Source organism: Condylura cristata, unplaced genomic scaffold (assembly GCF_000260355.1).
Source record: "Condylura cristata isolate star-nosed mole 26May11 unplaced genomic scaffold, ConCri1.0 scaffold00002, whole genome shotgun sequence".
NCBI lineage: Eukaryota > Metazoa > Chordata > Mammalia > Eulipotyphla > Talpidae > Condylura > Condylura cristata.
Genome location: NW_004567103.1, coordinates 8,757,256 through 8,775,578, shown reverse-complemented (window position 1 = coordinate 8,775,578; position 18,323 = coordinate 8,757,256). Strand labels below are relative to the sequence as shown.

The following is an 18,323-nucleotide window of genomic DNA, read 5'->3' as shown; positions in this document are numbered from 1 at the left end:
CCAGAGATCGAACTCAGGCTGCAGTGGCTGCCAACAGCTTGATAGTGCTGAGACTTAAGTCCCTGTGCCACCAGGGAAGCCCAGAACCAAACCTTTTGTTTTTCATTTTTATTCATAATTTAGATGGAATTTTAAGTCTGTTCTCCCTTGGAAGAATGTTGTGCTCTATTATGACATAAGGAATAACCTTTTACAAGATGTCATACAGTAGAAGAGAACTTTTCAATGCTTTCAAGGTCTCCACTTATGATGAATGGTAACCAAGTGACCCTCTACCAAAACCAAAATATCAACCCAACAGTCCTTTTTCTTACCACAATGTGATAGGGAGCTGGAGGACTCAGATAACTGAAAATTCACCCACAGAGCTCCAAGTCATCTCTCAGTTAATAGAACTCATTTAGGGAGGTTTGGCACTAGGCACTATTTGATCTATTTGATTTCTGACATGGTTTGGCCATGATACTTTAGACACTTGTGCATGCTCAAACAAGCTAATGCAGCCTGTGGCCAAAACAATTTCCAAGAAACTATTTCAGTAGAAGGACAATCTAATTCTGGGCAGGCCTAAATGTCTTAGGCTGGTATTATAAGCCTCTAACATTTATAATAAAAAATTCAACCACTATTGCTTGTTTGCTATTTTTCAGTTAAAGACCTTAAAATGGAATTTTGGATGAGATAGACTCAATTAATTTGGTATTCGTTTGTCAGAAACTGAAGCATATACAAGCACCTGGTCAATGGCATAGCCAAAGAGGGAACCGGGTGAAGGGAAGATGTTAATCTTATGCAAAGGCAAGTCAGAGCCAAATAAATGAAGTAAGTATGAAACAGATCATGAAAGTTGTTCTTCTATGATACTAGCTCCAAGAATGTATTTTTTTAAAGATTTATTTATTTGTTTATTTATCTATTTATGTATGCAGAACTGGGGTATAGGCCAGAGGTGTGGGGTGGTGAGAGGCTTCATCAGAGACAGAGAGGGGAGCAGAACAGGCAGATTATTGAAGTACACTGCTAAGGGGAGCAGCGGGCGGGTCAGGAGAGGTCTGCTGCACCATGTGGTCACCTCCAGGGCAGGCGGGAATCGAACTCATGTGGAAGTGGCTTTAGATTCTTAGTGCTGTGCTTTAACCCTCTGCGCCACCAGGGAGGGCCCATATCTCATTAATTCTTAAAGTGATATCACAATGTAGGCCTTATCATTTTCATTCTGTCCCTCCCTCATAACATTAAAAAATATATATTGGGGGATTTCTAACTGCCCAATACTGTCTGCTCCAACCACATTATATGCACTGATCTCAGAAATATCCCTACGTGCTCTGTATTATTATTACTATCCCCATTTACAAGTGGCACAACAGACATACTGAGCTAACTTTCTATTCCCAAGTCCATACAGCTGGGCAGGGGCAGAAACAGGATTCAACTTAAGATTCTGACTCATGGGTCCTCCCTGGTGGCACAATGGGTTAAAGCGCAACACTGCAAAGCTAACAGTGCCACTGCAGTACAAGTTCAATCCCGGCCCTGAAGGTGACCCACATGGTGCGGCAGACCTCTCCTGTCTCACCTGCTGCTCCCCTCACCAGTGTACTTTGTTGACCTGCCTGTTCTGCTCCCCATTCTGTCTCTGATACATCCTCTCACCGCCCTGCACCTCTGGCCTATACCCCACTTCTGTATGTATCAATAAATCTTAAAAAAAAAATCTGACTCGAGAGCCCTTGCTGTTAATCACCGCCTACCAATGAGCTGCCAGAAGCTTGTCAAGATCAAATGAATTACTTGAGATCCTCCACGCAAGAACCCATGGCCTTGCAACCAAGGGGAAAAATGAGAAAATGAGAAGTGACTGCAATTACATTGGCTCATCCTAACCAAGGAACCAGCGAAATGAATTTAACTCTCAAAATGCTGAACCAGAGCAGTGCTGCGTAGTGTCAATCCCAAGGGTTGGGCTGGTATTAGGGCTAGAAACTTGGTAACATCTGTCCAATACTGCTATCATATACAGGCTGGTTTTGATCTTGGAACATGTTGCCAATTCCCACATCTTTGCTGGCTAGGAAACAGAGCCTGCCAAGACTTACAGTGCCTGTGAATCTATGTGGATAGTATCACTTTTAACCGAGAGATTGGTAGCACAACACACTCTAGCATCAGAACCTTTAGAGTGAGACCATATTTTCACCTTCTGTGCCTGTCAGTAGGTCTGAGATGAATCACTGCTGAGAGCCTGCAAAGCAGTTCAGTTCTTGGCTTTCTGAAGGAGATTCTAGAATACTAGGGATGCTTATTAATTTAACTACAGATTTTGCATGGCTGTAAAGGCAACCAATTAGTCGAATTTAATTTTTTTCATGAAGAATGTTAATATAACACACCAGTGGTGATTCTCTTTGCCTTACAGTTCTTGCATAAAAGGTCTATTTCACTGGTAAATGTTTTTCTTTTTACAAAGACAGAGAAGGTTTCCTACTGCAGCAAACTCTGCATTTAAATTATCCATTAAACATTACAGAATGACCCATCCATTCTCTAAAATATATGACTGAGTATCATCATTTTAAGAGTGAGTTTATTATCTGCCTGCTCTCCAATCTCAGTGGTAAAAATAGTCTGAAGAATAAAATGTGTTGAAATATAACATTAGATTTTCCTGGTCTTGAGAAGCAAGCCATGCAAAATCATCCCATCAGTCCTTTGAGATTTACACAGAACAGACTGATTGTTCCATTGCCAATTAGAGTTAAAACCAAGTGCTAAGTTAGAAGGGTTCCAGAAACTTAGGTCGCACAGAATTCTTTTTTTTTTTTTTTAAGATTTATTTATTTATTCATACAGAACTGGGGTATACAGGCCAGAGATGCAGAGGGTGAGAGGATTCACCGGGGACAGAGTGGGGAGCAGAACAGGCAGAACGACGAAGTACACTGCTGCGGGGAGCAGCGGGTGGGTCAGGAGAGGTCTGCGGCAACATGTGGTCACCGGCACCATGTGGTCACCTCCCGGGGCAGGGATCGAACTCATGTGAAAGTGGCTTAGGCTTCTTAAAGCAGTGCTTTAACCCACTGTGCCACCAGGAAGGGCCAGAATTCTATTTATTAAAGGATATATGGCTTCAAGAAGAGCTACCTGGTTGGGTCAAGATTTTATAAGTGTCTTTGTTTTTTTGTTTGTTTGTTTAAGATTTATTTATTTGTGCATACAGAGCTGGGGTACAGGCCAGAGGCTTCACCAGAGACAGAGTGGGGAGCAGAACAGGCAGATCCACAAAGTACACTGCTGAGGGGAGCAGCGGGCGGGCCAGGAGAAGTCTGCGGCACCATGTGGTCACCTCCGGGGCAGGCGGGGATCGAACTCATGCGGACACCAGGGAGGGCCATAAGTGTCTTTGTTTTATAAAACAATAATATATCTTGTATATATACCAAATACAAGATCTATTATTTTACTTATACAAAGCAGTGTTTACTACTTTAAAAATCCAGAAATTATTATAGCTGAATGAAACATACTGAGAAGAGCTGTGAGCTTTGCTTAGCATGAGGCTGTGGATCCTGAGAGGACACAGAATTCTGGGATTGAAACTTGAGCTCTCAGGCCTGTGTAACTTTGGACAAGTCATTGCCTTGCCTATGACTTGTATGCTTTTGGCATTGTTTTCATGGAAATAATAGCATATAATATTGTAGTAATAACTACCTTAGTCACTGTATGTGAGCTGAGAAAAATATCCAGCCTAAAATGAGTGTTAGCTTTTCAGATGGGTATACATTACTGCTTTCAATTAAAACTTTAAGACTTATTTCATTAGAGCCTAATACACTAATTAGAGTATGTGCTTTAAGTTTCAAAAGATGTGTTGGAGATAATAGGTTGTTAGAAATCAGCACATCCCACTTTTCCTACGAGACATCATTTATTTGGGGAAATGAAAATCAAGACAGAAAAGCCAGTATCTTTCATTTCCTATTTGTTACTGTTTAACCTGGAAATGTTTTGGAGGAAGGAAGAACAACATGTTTCTAATTCCCAGTGTTAAGCAATAACATTCATTCGCATAAGCATCATTTTTAACTGTAACTTGTCCCTGGGAGAGTCACTCACAACATATAGGAACTATGTTACCACTTTAGCTTGTTGGAACTAACCCACTGAGAAAATTTGGATGTCAAGGTCTAAAAATGATAAGGCTACTGAATGGAAAATTTTGGTGAAATTAAGCTACGCAATAACATCTCAGTGTGATAATGTAGACGATATTGTCAGTTGCTGGTTTAGAAAACTCCAAAGCTCATAAGCATGAAGCAACAACTGTTAGCTGAGCTGGTATTTGTGTGAATAACAAAATAAATTTAATTCATCTAGGAGCTTCTCGTGGTCTAGGATAGTTGGGGAGAGCTTAGACAAGGTTGGATCACATTTCTGGGGCTTTTGCTGGAACAACTGACCCCTCCGGCTGGACGGTCATCCTCACAGACCAGCTCAGTTCATTCAAGTGACACACGACGGCACACCGGCAGTGGGGCCATGCACACAAGTTTGGTCCTAGGCTGTGCTCTGGAAAAATGTAGCTTGCACTACATTCCTCTGATGGAAGCAACTCACAAGACCAGCCCAAATCCAAGTACTAAAGCAGAAGCCTCCACTACCATGTGGAAGGAACTACAGTCACCCCTGAAAGGGCCCAGGCAGACTCTCCCTGATGGTGCAACAGGTTGGGACACAGCACTGTAAGTTAGCCGCAGCTGCTTCAGTGAGAGCTCAATCCCCCGCCCCAGAGGTGACCCACATGGCACAGCTCGCTGCTCCCTTCAGCAGAGTGCTTTCCTCTCACTGCCCCTGTACCTCTAGCCTGTACCCCAGTTCTGTATGCAGAAATAAATAAATCTTGACGAAAGAGGGAGGCAAGGACAGAATGAACAAGCATTTTAAAAGATTGACAGTAACTCATTTGCATGTCTTTGGTTTTGCTTCAGTTTAGTCAGACGTAAGGACTGCACAGAAATGACTTCCCCACCTTAGAGAGCGCAGCCAGGTGAGCAGCTTCAGGAATGCAGTGTAGCCATCCACTAATTCAGCATCATTAGCTGAGGTAAGGACACGTCTACAAACGGCACCTGGAGAATCCTTACTTTTTGAATTGCCTAAATGCCCTGGCTCACTAAGATCTATTGTTAGAATTTAAAGATCTTAGCAAGCACATGTCAGGTTTATAAGCTACCAGGTCGAGAACCATTGAAAGAGGATCCTTGTGAACTGAGGAAATTAAAGTGGTTGCTAATGCATTTAGCCAAGCAGCAGAAACACCTCATGAAAACAAAAATAATTTTTGGAGACACAGAGTCAGAAATTATATCCTTTTAAGATCTCAAAAAAGTCAAGGGCTTTTAAAGTTGTATTTAAAAAACAAAAAGCCAGAAGTTGCTGTAGGGTCAGTGAGGAGGCTCCGACTTTTGAGCTGCTGGCCTCGTGGCTACCACCTGCAGCTCTGAACGCAGGAGGCCTGGGGCATGGTGTGGGCCGCGTGAGGGGGCGCACCTGGGCCTGGATCCGGGCATATAAAGGGCAGCATCGCATTGAAGCGCCGAGGAGGATGCCAGAGAGCGTGGACGTTCACTGGGGGGCCGGAGGCCTGCCAGTCTTCTGGCGACCGGTCCCGGCTCCCTGGCACCCGGTTGCCTCACAAGTGATACAGACAAACCATGAAAAGCCTGGAAAAGCCACCGAGGTCTCCAGGACCCACCTTTACCCATCTGCCAGATCGTAGAGATCCTACTGGGGCGTTTGCAGGCATAATGGGAGCACAGGTCAGTGGGGTGATTAGAGCAGATGGGGACGGAGCCCTGTGGGAGCCCGGGGCGCCGAGCAGTGGCACACAGAGCTCGGTGACCGGCCTCTCTGTGCGGCTCCTTCCTGGAGGTGGCCTGAAGCAGACGAGACTCCAGGCAGGCGGGGAGCAGACTCTGCACTGTGGGAGAGCCTCAGGACAGACACTGTGCCTGCTCAGGGGCAGGGCTGGGGCCCAGGGTCCCCCACAGCTCTGCAGGGACAACACTGGGGACACCACGGCCGCACAGGCGGTGACCAAAGTCCAGCAACTTCGAGAAGACATTGCAGGAGCCCAGGAGATACAGGCAAGACCTCGGAGGAGGAGCTGACCTGAGAGGGCAGCCCCCGGACCTCTGAGGCGGCAGATCCCTCCAGTATGAAAGAGACCACTTTGGAGCTCACCGGTGCTGACCAGGGAAAACCTGATGGACTTGGACTGATAATCCCTCCAGAAGGTGGGAGAAGGTTGGTGCTTGCTGTTACGTCCATGGGCCCCTGGGGGTGAGTGATGTCATTTGTACGCTCCAGGAGATGAGAACCAAGGGCTGGCCAGTGGGCCCCGGCGGCCCAAGCAGCACCTGTGAGGTTCGCAGCAGTCAGGCGGGGACATGCATCAAAAAAACCACCTTACAGAAGGCAAAAGCTGGCACAAGTGGGGGTTCCTGAGCGGCTGTTAAGCAGCTGAAGGGTGTTAAAGAGGTCGGGAGCCTCTTAAAATCACCTGCATGTGATGCCCTGTTCACATTGAGTTAGGGCGGAGTGCTCAGGAACTGGGGACAGGATGGGGAGCTTGGCTAGTGGGGAGCCCACAGCTGAAAAGGGGACCTGCGGGAGGCTGCGTGTGGAGCTTGTGTCTGCGGCCCTGCCCGTGTGTAGTGCAAAGGGCTGGCCTCTGTGCAGGGGCCTGCATGTCACACTGGTGGCTGTGAAAGCCACGTGTTGGGGTGACAGCAGTGAGTATGCCTGGGGGCGGAGGGACTATTCCCAAGTCAGAGTGAGTGCATCCTGGGGCGGCTGTGGGGCTGGCTTGTGACTAAGGCCACAGCCCAGAGGCCTGCTGGCTCCTTGCCATGACTGCAGATGCGAAAGTGACCAGAGTGGCCCTCAGCATGAGCAGGCAGGGCCTTGGGTGGGAAACTTGATGGATCACCTGCTGGTGCCAATAACCATCATGTCTTGCCCCTAGGTTGCTGGCCCTTCCTGGGCTTCTATACTGTTGTATTCCATCGTATATTCTTTATCCCTGTGGGTCACGGCTGCAGCAATGCAGATTCACCAAGGGAAACTTGTGTAACTGTGCAGCGAAAACCCTGAGGGATGGATGCAGGATAAATGAAGCCTGCTAGGCTCTTCTGCCACTGGCCTCTCTGGTTATGACCGGGGGCCATGGGGGGCCGTGGGCATATGCCTGATGGTAGGCAACTGGGTATGCATGAGTTTGCGTGAGTGGGCACACCGGAGCCTGGAGGCTGACCTAGGGTGGCATCAGACAGCGGGAAAGCCCAGAGCACTCCCAACAGCTACCTCTGGATCTCCACTCTGGTGTTTTCAGTGACTATCAGATTGCCTTTGTCTCTTCATATCATAATTATATGGAGGAGAAAGTAGCAAAACCTTCAATTATCAACGATGACAAGATAATGAAATGAAAGCAACCTGGATGATTTTAAAATCGTCAACATGTGAGACTTGAAAGATGAACAGAGACCGTGTTACCTAATCCCTCATTTCAAAGTCAAAAAACTGGAACCCAGAGGTTACTTGCTCGATATCCAGTTAATGTCTGTCTAATCAGTTCCTTAATAACTGAATAAGTCTATTTGTCTTGGGGCTTGGTCATAATTGTGTAGTAAGCTCCTAGTCATGATCATTTCCTCTTATGGTATTTTAACATGTATAATATTTTAAAACGGATTTCTGAATATTCTGGCAGATTGGAAGATTATGGGCTCATAATTGAGGTTAAAAGCTTTCTTGAACTTGCACTTCAAGTTTCGATTCAGCTTATTACTGAGTTTTTACAGATGAAGTCTGGTTACATAGGGTTAATGGAAAATGGGGGAAAGGTTTCAGCTTCTATAAAGGTATTTAGTGACTTCTCTTTGTATTGATTCACACTAAGTCACAGAGAGGTAGTGAACCTTTCATTTACTTACAGGATAAGTGAGCAGGCAATAAAGTTTTATTGAAGCACTTGAGTTGTTGATTCTGTAAGAGCAAAGTCTTGTCCATTAGTTCTGCTTCTCCGTGGTCTTCCCCTAACCAAGCATCATGCATCTCAAGCCTCAATGACCCCCACAGCCTTCAGGCTTCCTTCTCATGCCCCACAGAACTACAGCTGTTCTCTGCAGTTGACATGTGATGCAAATTTGGGGAAACAGCAAGATCAGAAAAGGAAGAGAGGAAAGAAAGAACAAGCACCATTTGACAAGCATGTGGGTGTTCGAGTATTGGGAGGGGATTTGAATCAGAGGGAGAAATGGAGTTGCTGTGGAAGAGGATTCTAGAATGACATGTAATGCAAAAAGGGAACATTGTCTAGTATGGTTATTCATGGTTATTCATGGGAATAATGGTATATTCCCATTTGTCATTTTTCCATTTGTCATTTTTATGGATAGTTCACGTGATTGTTTCTAGTGCTTGCTTGATGCCATCTCTTTGTAACAACTTTGAGAGACATGTCCTCATGGGATGCCAACTTTTATTGGGTTCTATCATCCAGTTGCTTTCTCAATACTTATATATAAGTATATACATATATATTTATATATGTATATACTTATGTACTTATATATTTCTAGAACAGTTCCTCTCTACAACCTCTGCTTCCTAGAATTGTTTACCCACTGTGCTTCTGGACACACCATTGACTCTGTAGGCTTGTTGCCACTTCTAAGGTGGAGAAATCGAAAGCAACTGCCTGATAGTGCAGTTTAAAATAAGTACTATCATATAGAAAAATAAAAGCATTTGGGGAAAATAGATCTGTGGGAGACAAAGGAAATGAGGAGACTGTGAACTGTTGCTACAATTAAACTGCTGATGCTAAATCTGTTTGAACTCAGAAAAAAATGAGATGAGGAATTTTTAAGTAATCATATGGCTCATTCTGAATGTGTGAGCTCAGGCATTTTGCTTAAAATACACCTTGATTAATTCTGAATCATTCTGTGTTAATCAGGTACTGCCTCATATTGTCTTCTTGGTTTCATGGCTCCAAAATCACAAAGTTGAGTTCAAATGCTGCCAAATAAAATGATGCCCGAGTGAAATGTGAACTTGGCTCGACCAGCCACTTAATCAAAGAACAAGGGTGTTTGAAATGCAATAGTTGGTTTGCAAAGAAAAGATGGATGAAATTTCAAAAGATGGATGGAATCTCAAGGTGGCATTCAGCTTAAAGTGGCTAAGATGCTGTAGTCCTTAATGGCAGTGATGTAAATGGGCTATGGGCCAACTGTGTTTTGGGGAGGCATAGAGTTATAGATAGCTAGGGGTTTCTGAGTAGACACTCCAATCTTGGGATAATGCCCTAGCAAAAGTATGCTAAGCAGATGAAGATATTGGTCACTGCTAAAGAGGATGCCCCATGGAGGAACACTGCCATATGGTGAAGAGTGTGATTCTGTCTTGGGTGACCAGGCAGGGTTTAATTCTCAGCCAGTGAATTCTACTTCTCACCAGCCATTTGGTTGATAAGTTCAGCTTGAGTAATGGAAGTTCACTTTTATATTCTGTTTGACACACCGTAGATGCTACTTGTGTGACAGGCAGGCAACTAGCGTGCTTGGAATCACACAGCTATTTCTCATGTGTTGAATAACAGGAGTTCATTCATTTCGTGATAAAACTGAGAATGACAGTTTTCAAGAAGCCCTAGGGCCTCCTCTGAGCATGAGCACAGAGTGGTAGGAGACAAGTCTTGTTCCACTACTGTTTAGTGAACGTGAGGACTACTGAGCTGGAACTCACTCTGTGAGATGCTTCAGCCCGGTCATTTCCCTGTTGGCGGTTATTTTTGTCAATGCCCATCTGCTCCCTGTAGAAGGGAAATATACAAAGCCCCAAACAGCAAATTTGGTTTGCCTGCTTCATTCAGAGACATCAGGGAGACAAACTGGAAAAGTTTGATATGCCACAGCTGCTGTGGGATAGCAGAGGCTGTGTAGTGGGTGTTGGCCGTGGTGGAGAGGGGCCCGTGGATGAAATTCAGCAGTAAGACGGCAAATGGAGCAGTGGAGGCCGGAACTGGCCAGGGAAATGGTGAAAGCTCTGGGGTTTGGCGACAGGAGTTTCGGTTTCTCTGACAAGTGTTTTCAGTGTTTTAAGGAGGATTCCAGTTCACTGGCTACCTGATGTGCTCTTTTTGAAATAGCTGTTTCCTACACTGAAGAACTTAAGAGTAGAAACAGTTTGTGTTTAAATTACAAATTTATGCTTCAACTGGAATACTCCAGTGATAGAAAGTTGAGCCTATCAGAAGCAAAAACCACTGTTTGTGTTTGCTTTTTTAAATGTATTTTTTTAAAACAAAGTAATTAATGCACATAACTTCAAAAGTCAAATACTACCTGACTTGTGAATTTAAACAATGCATGTCTTTAACTCTCTCCTTACTCCTCTTTGTTGATATTATCACCTTTTTTTTTTTTTCCTTTTTGGTCTTTGAAAACTCAAGAGTTTCACATAATAAGTACAAAGTTATTTATACTCCCCCCCCCACACACAGTCTTATATGCTACCTGTTAAGCTCAGTCTCTAAGAAACAGGAAACTAGCTTTCTTTGAGTTCTCCTGCCATCTCTGCCCTTCTAGAGTAGTTATATCGCCTTGTTGAGTTCATTGCTTCTCAGCAGTTACATCATCAGAGCTAGCTAAGTTTGATTTCCAGTTAAGTCCTTCTATAAGATGATCATTGTTCCTGTCGCTGATTTCATCAGTATCTCCTTCATGTTGTTGTTGGATCAACATCTAAGTACTTTTGCTAATTCATTTCAACACTAGGCTAGGCTAAAATGCTCTCTTCCATTTGTTCAAGTGCAGCCTATATTCTTGTTTTTCCTGGGGACTTTTTTTGGGGTGTCCCTTCCCTTTCTTTCCTGCCTTCTGTGCAGGTACCTCTCGCCTTCCCACATTACACTCCCCTTTGCTTCCTCTTCCCTTGGGCTCCACTTTCCAGGCTCCTCTTCAATAGTTAATTCTGTGATGTTCTTGAGAAGCCCTTATATGTGTCTTTTACATCAAGCAACTGACATTTGTTTTTAAAGATTTATTTATTTATGCATACAGAACTGGGGTACAGGCCAGAGGGGCAGGGACCATGAGAGGATTTATCAGAGACAGAGTAGGGAGCAGAGCAGACAGAACTGACGAAGTACACTGCTGAGGGGAGCAGCAGGCAGGTCAGGAGAGGTCTGCTGTGCCCTGTGGGTCACCTCCAGGGCAGGTGGGGATCGAACTCATGCGGACGTGTCTTTAGCTTCTTAGTGCTGCGCTTTAACCCGTTGCACCACCAGGGAGGGCCTGCAACTGACATTTTACTAAAATAAAAAAAAATTGACATTTTCATTGTTTGACAATTTTTGTTTATTTAGTCCTGTATTCATTGGGATGTGTTACTGGTTTTGTTTCAATGTGGCTTCCACCAGAGGTTAGATGGAAGGACAGCATCCAATCCTAGGGTTTATGCTATTCAATCTAGAAAGAGATTCAGAGCATAAAGACTCTGGTCTCCACACTAGTAGGTGCTCGTACATGCAACTCACTCAAGTCCGTGTACGGACTCGTGAGAGCACCACTGCTACCTGTACCTTTTCCCAGGAAAGGGGACCAACTCCACCTTCTTGAACGAGCCAGAAGCACGTTAACTATTTTCTTCTCTTTGACCTCCACATCCAATCGTTTTTTAATAGAAGATCTTATTTTTTTAAAGATTTACTTATTTATGTAGGAACTGGGGAAGGGCCAGAGGGTGTAGGGGCAGTAAGAAGATTCACCAGAGACAGAGCGGGGAGCAGAACAGGAAGATCAATGAAGATCACTGCTGAGGAGAGTAGCAGGCGTGTCAGGAGAGGTCTTCTGCGCCATATGGGTCACCCCCAGCGCAGGGATCAAACTCATTCAAGTGGCTGTGATTTAGCTTCAGCAGTACAGCGCTCCGACCCACTACGCCACAATTGTCTTACAAGCCTTTTTCCTCTTTATTTCTACCACTGCTCACCACCTCTCCCTTCCTCCTAGGCACCACTGCAAAAACATACCACTGTGTCCACTTTTTTCCACTCCAATCTGTTCTTTACACCAAAGCTATTTTATTATTGGTTTTCAATGCTGGATATGATTCCAAGGTACAGGATCACACCTCTCAGGTGCATATTCCACACACCTCCCCACCGCCATTATCCTTCAGCCCAATCCATTGGGCCCCCTTCACCCTTCTCTCCACTCTCTCTCCCGTAACCTTCAATCCATGGTCAGACTTCAGCTGCAGGAGATTATGCTAAACAACATAAGTCAGAGGGAATAAGTGCTTTGCCTTATACGTGGAATATGGAGAAACAAAGAACAACCAGAACTAAACCTGAGGATTATCAAGTCTCCCTTCATTGAGACCCCTTTAATTATCAAGTCTCCTCTGTAATTTGAAGCACTAAGTCGCAGTTCCTCTGAAAGTCTCCACTAAGTCTTCCCTTAGTCTCCACTAAGCCCCAGTTCATCTGCAAGCAGTCAAAAAATGCTCAACAAGCCCACAGCCTGCCTGCTTCTCTGCCTGGGCTGTTACATAACCTCTCTCCCTCTCGATTTCTACCCCCAACTATATTTACTGTTTTTGAACAGCATGATGAAGCACATTTTGTTTTTATACCTGTTTTTCAGGTCATCATCAGGTGACCTTTTCATTGAATCCTAGGTATTTTATGTCAGGATAGTTTATGGTCACATGGAGAAGAGATCAAGCTTGATGAAAAGCTCACTGGCAAGGCATGGAAATGGAAAGGATCCCAAGGAAAACAAATTGACTTCACACTTGTATGATTAAGGAAGAAATTAGCACGTGTCAGCAGAAGACAGAAGCTAGATTATCATACTGTCCTAAATCAAGGGCATTTGTTGAATCTGATTCTTTGTTTCAGTGAATTATTTGCTCAGACGGTCAACAGATTTCAGGCGATATGTTTTGAAATGTTAGGGGAGAAGGTAGGAGAAAAGAGAAATAGCTCAGTTTTTACATGAACCAGGCCTTCATGGGACTGGTACTATTTCTGTATAACGAGTAACACTAGAAGCTCTTTTGGGATGTTCTGCCTCAGTGGTTTTTATTATTGTGTAAGGAGACTATGAGGTGCTTTCTTTAATCCTAAGAGCTCCCATTAAGGTGAAAAGAATTTACTTTCATCATCATTTCCAAAAAAACCCATTTTCTTATATAAAAACTCTGGGTTTGTAAATGACTGTACTTCAATGGTTGCTAGAACAGTCACATTACAGATTAAAGAGAGGTGGGTCAGCTGGCCTGAGTGCAGAATGATCTTTTAGGATGGTGGTTCTCAAGCTCTGCTCCCAGGTAGTGGATGATTCACAAGTTAGCCTGCCTCAATTATCACCTTGAGAGGAGGGGGAGGGAGGAGGCGTATAATCCATGTACTTGGATATAGTTCTATTTAAAATTCTCCATTAAAATTTCTTAAATCCTTGCCAACCATTGCTTCTTATCTGCAATTAAATCTAGCAGATGACAAGGCATCAATAATAATTGAATAAAGAACCCATGATGTAAATGGAAAAACTCTGGGTGGCTTCATGTGCTTTTGGCTGTGATCTGATCTATATACATATACTTAATTCACATTTTCCATTAGTTGAATGTTCCTATTTTCCATGATGAAATTAAATGTGACAGCATTGCATGATAGTTTTACAAAAAGCTCCTTGCCTTGCAGATGCTTCACCACCTGAATAAATCTGAGACTTTCTTCTGTACAGCACATTTTCTATGAAATAGTGTCTTTTGTTCCAGACAGCTAACTGAAAAGTGAACCTTTGGTAGGCGACATGTTCATAGTAATAAAGAAATATAATCACCTGCTTGTACACTCTAGTCCCCAGAACTTTCCTTTACATGGTGGCATTTAAGTTCTAACAACATCTCTCTCTGTGTTATGTAGGGCGTCTGATTTATTTCTACTCTCTAGATGAAGAAACCAGAGCACAGAGAATTTAACTGGATTTGTCAAGCTCACACGGTTGGTAAGTGCCAGAGGTAAGATTGGACTTTTGCTTTTCATTATTTCATTTTGCTGTAAGAGAAAATAAAGAACAATTGCCCACATGCTGAATAACAAACTCAGGAAATGAGTTTCAGCCGAGCCCTGAAATTTTGAGATCCTGTTAGCACTTAGATAGAGGTCCTGGAACAACTGAAACTAATGTCACCTCTTTAACATTCTCTCCAGGAAGAAATAAGGAAGAGAATGTTGGGGTGCAAAATAGCGCAATGCCATTATAAAGAAGCATTCAGTAATACAAAGCAATCTTCATATCTAAGTGATAGTGCAAAGAGCATTGTTTTGTTGAGATTTTTAGTAACAAACTTTACCCAACAAATTATGTTCAGCAGGGCTTCACTGTTTCCTGTTCATGGGACAAGAGAGAGAAAAGAGAAAATTTGAGTATTGTGTGTTTGGGGGAGAAAAGAAAAGTTAAATCAAAACTGGATTCTCTATGGTCTTTGATTTTGATACTAGGTTTATAATCAAGAAGAAATAATTCCAACTCCTTCCTCATGAATCTGAGTCAAGGAATGACCATCTAAACACACAGAAAAGATTCAGTTCTGTTCCCCAATCTCTTCCCAGGGGTTTCACACACCTTAATGTTTAAAGCTGGGTTTAGTGAACCAACATGAAGTCTCTTTCAGTGGTAGAGCTTGAGTATTTGTTGATAAAAGTGAATACTTTAGTAAATCCTTACTCTTTCTGAGACAATGTGGAGACTTCTGTGGAATTCCTTCTAAACACTTCTATGCCTGTCAAGCCCCAGGCTTGGGAGACATTTATCAAGTCAGTCAAATGGCCTCACTTATGAGCAACATTTGCTCTCGTACTTAGTGACTGCAGCCAAGAAGCAAATATAGTTACTTTTTCCAAATGCCAATAGTATAATATTTGTACCTATTATAAAATCAATAATAAACATTATGACCTCATCATGACCTCCAGGAATATAGTCTAATACTCAAACCAGTTTAATTAGCTTTTTCCCAACTAAGAGAGTAGACAAAAATTGTCTTTAGCTACTCCCCACTTTTGACCCCCATCCTTCTAGTACTAGCTATCAATATTGTATTAAGTAAAAGGAGAATAATTTTAATGACTGACATGGCTAAAAATGTAATCAAATTATTAGTCATCATCTCATGGATGGTTAGTTGGAAAGAAAGGTACAGAAGGAGGTCACAGGTCCTGCTGCCAGGGGACACTGTCCACAACAGCGAGTTGACCTTGGCTTACAGGGAAGGCAGATGGGAACCTTGTTCAAAAAGGATGATGTTTAGCATATGGGTGATACAATAATCTTTGAGGGAAGGTGGTCATATATCAATTATTTATATCAAAGGATGCCATGCATGTAGAAATTTCTGGAAGGATGCATCAGGGAGCCTCCTTTCAGGGCGTATAGCACACTGAAGACTTGTGAAAGATGAGCAGTTACTGTGGGTTCCCCTTAATGACTTATGATGGCATTTGTCCTTTTCAAACACAGTAATTCGAACCTTTAGAAAGTTTACAGCAGGAAATGCCCAGGTCTCTTATTTGGATTTCTAGATGGACTTATTGACCAAATGAAGGTTGATGTGAAAGGTCTTTGCAAACTGAATACATTGTGTACATTTAAGATAGTATTAGGGTGTCAGTACTTTGGGGATCACTTCATAGAGATTATAAGACTTTTTTTCCCAGAGGCAATGTTTTCATGAACACTGGATAAACTCAGCTCCATCATGTGAAATTCTTATGCTATTTCAGGTTCATTGAGACCATTATCCCAGTTCCAGTTTATTAGTGCTGCAGTGTTCTAAATATCTTGATTTCCCCATGGCTGTTGTGGGCTCTGAAAATAGCTGTAGAGTTTAGACTGCCAAAGTGCACTCTTAATAATTTGAAAACATTGTTGTATAAGTTTCTTAATATATCCATTTCAGTTTGGAAGTAGGTTTTAGGTGACCAGCCAGCAACATCTTTATCAGACGATCTCTTAAGTGGCAGGCACTGCATTTAGAGCTGAGATATCAAACGGCTATATGGACATATATTTCTTATTTCCAAAGTATTTTATAATTTTCAAAGCAAAATATTTGTCCTTTTATTAATTTGTTATTTTATATGATAATAGAAATGTAATTACTATCTTAATTTGGAATGGTCACTGTTATTGTCTAGAAATACAATTGATTTGTCTAAATTGATATATTCTGCAACTTTGCTGAACCAATTTGCTAGTTTTTATCATCTTTAGTGACTTTTTTTGCTAAGTCTGTTTATAAAATGGATATGCCATATGATGCAACAATTCCATTGCTTGGTATTTATTCAGAGAATGGAAAAACACTAATTTGAAGAGATATACACACTCCTATGTTCACTGCAGCACTATTAACAGTACCCCAGCTACGGAAACACCCTTGGTGTTCAATGGTAGATGAGTGGATTAAGAAGGAATGGCTCATACACAATGCAAGACTACTGAGGTATGAAAAAAAATAATTAACTCTTGCTATTTTTCATAATATGGATCTGGAAGGAGTTAGTGTTAAGCAGAATACATCAGAAGGAGAAAGACAAATATTGGATGGTTTCATTCATGTGGAATTTAGAAAAGCAAAACAAAGGGGCAAGACTTAACCAAAACACACCCTAGACATTTGACTGCAGAATTGAGGCTACTGGTAGAGGGAGCATGAGGCAGGAAATGGGGAAGGGACCCTGCGACTATAGTGAACTATTGTGGGTGTTCTGTTGGTAGGTGTGGTGTGTAACATACACATTCCAAGGTGGGGGAAACTGTGCCTCTGACTCATCCAATGCTGAAACCAATGGCGTGTCAATAAAAGTGATTAATTAAAATAAAGAAGGCTGTTTATAAGATCATGTCATCTGTATTGCCCCAGGTTTCATCTGTAATTAGTGATGCAGATGTAAAAAGAAAGGGATTTACAGGATTTATCGCCAATATTTGAAGTCAATAGTCTTTGTATATCTGGGGGTCAATTTTATGATCAACAGATGCATCCAATTTAAAGGAAGATCTATTTGGACTCAAAGTCAAAAGATTCTAGCAAGTAGGAGGGGCTTGAGGCCAGGCAGGCTGCCTTGCAAGGTGCTGAGTCGCTGAAGATGCGGGGTTGCTGACACACCACTCAGGAAGAGTTACAGGGACCTTGGCATAGGAACTGGGTTGAAAGGCATGATTTCTAGACCTTTCCAGCTAGGGGTATGCACTCCTACTTCTTTCCCCACCCTGACTACCTTTATGTAGCTACTTAAATAGAGAGGTGTGGAAAGGATCAGTAAGTGCATCTACTTAGCAATAAAACACAACCACAGTGCTCTTTATTCATGCTTCCTTGGAGGTAGGTTTCTATTCTCATCTGTTGGCCTAAATAGAAATTTATGTCAAAGTTAAAAAATAAAAATAAAGGCCCTGTAGTATTTTCGGATGTCTTACATTTTCTAGGAGCAGAACATCCTCTGATAAACACCACTATGGGCATCAAAGTCGCCTGAAATCTAACACATGTTAACATCATGCAACTCTTTTCAAAGTGCCTCATTTGTGTATGTGTGTTTATGCTAATTGAATTTGAGCCTATAATCCCTTTCTAAATTTTCTCTCCCAGCATATATCACATTGCTATACTTTGGGGTCCTACCTTCACTGTTTCATTGAGTCTTCCTAGAGTTAATGCCTAGAGAATTTCTTTGTATCCTATAGAATCCAGTTTAAATAGCATCACCTTTGGGAAATGATTCCTCACTACCCTAGGTAAAAACAGCTATTCCCTTTTCTGCATCACCAAGTAGTCTATACGTATCCCTATGTTCCCATTTCTCATTGGTGTGTATATAACAGTGTGTATGTGTGTGTCCCTAGTAAACAGGATCTTATGTAAGAGTGGGATGAGGTGCCTGTCTTTGGGTTAGGGACTATGTAAAACTTTCTTTATCTCTAGGTGTCAAACACATAGTTGGTAGTCCAAAACAACACATATGTGTATATGCATGTACACACACATATATCTACACACACATGTATCTATGCAACACATATATATGCATATATACATGCATGCATACATATAGTTCTTTCCTAGCAAGCTTACATTATTTATATTGTTTATTCTTTTCACTAGTGTTATCATTTTTAAAATATCCCCATGAGCTTCCAAACAGCAATAACTCCTACATGAGAGGAAAATTT

The 18,323-nt window shown here is 42.4% G+C and overlaps 1 long non-coding RNA gene across 1 annotated transcript in view; it reads right to left on the bottom strand.

Moving 5' to 3' along the window:
* Positions 1 to 11,346: 11,346 nt before the first annotated feature.
* LOC105853728 overlaps positions 11,347 to 18,323 on the bottom strand; it is a 42,567-nt gene continuing 35,590 nt past the window's right edge. Inside the window, exon 3 of the long non-coding RNA XR_001145513.1 lies at positions 11,347 to 11,386. This is a non-coding gene — a long non-coding RNA (uncharacterized LOC105853728). The remainder of the gene's footprint in view (positions 11,387 to 18,323) is intronic.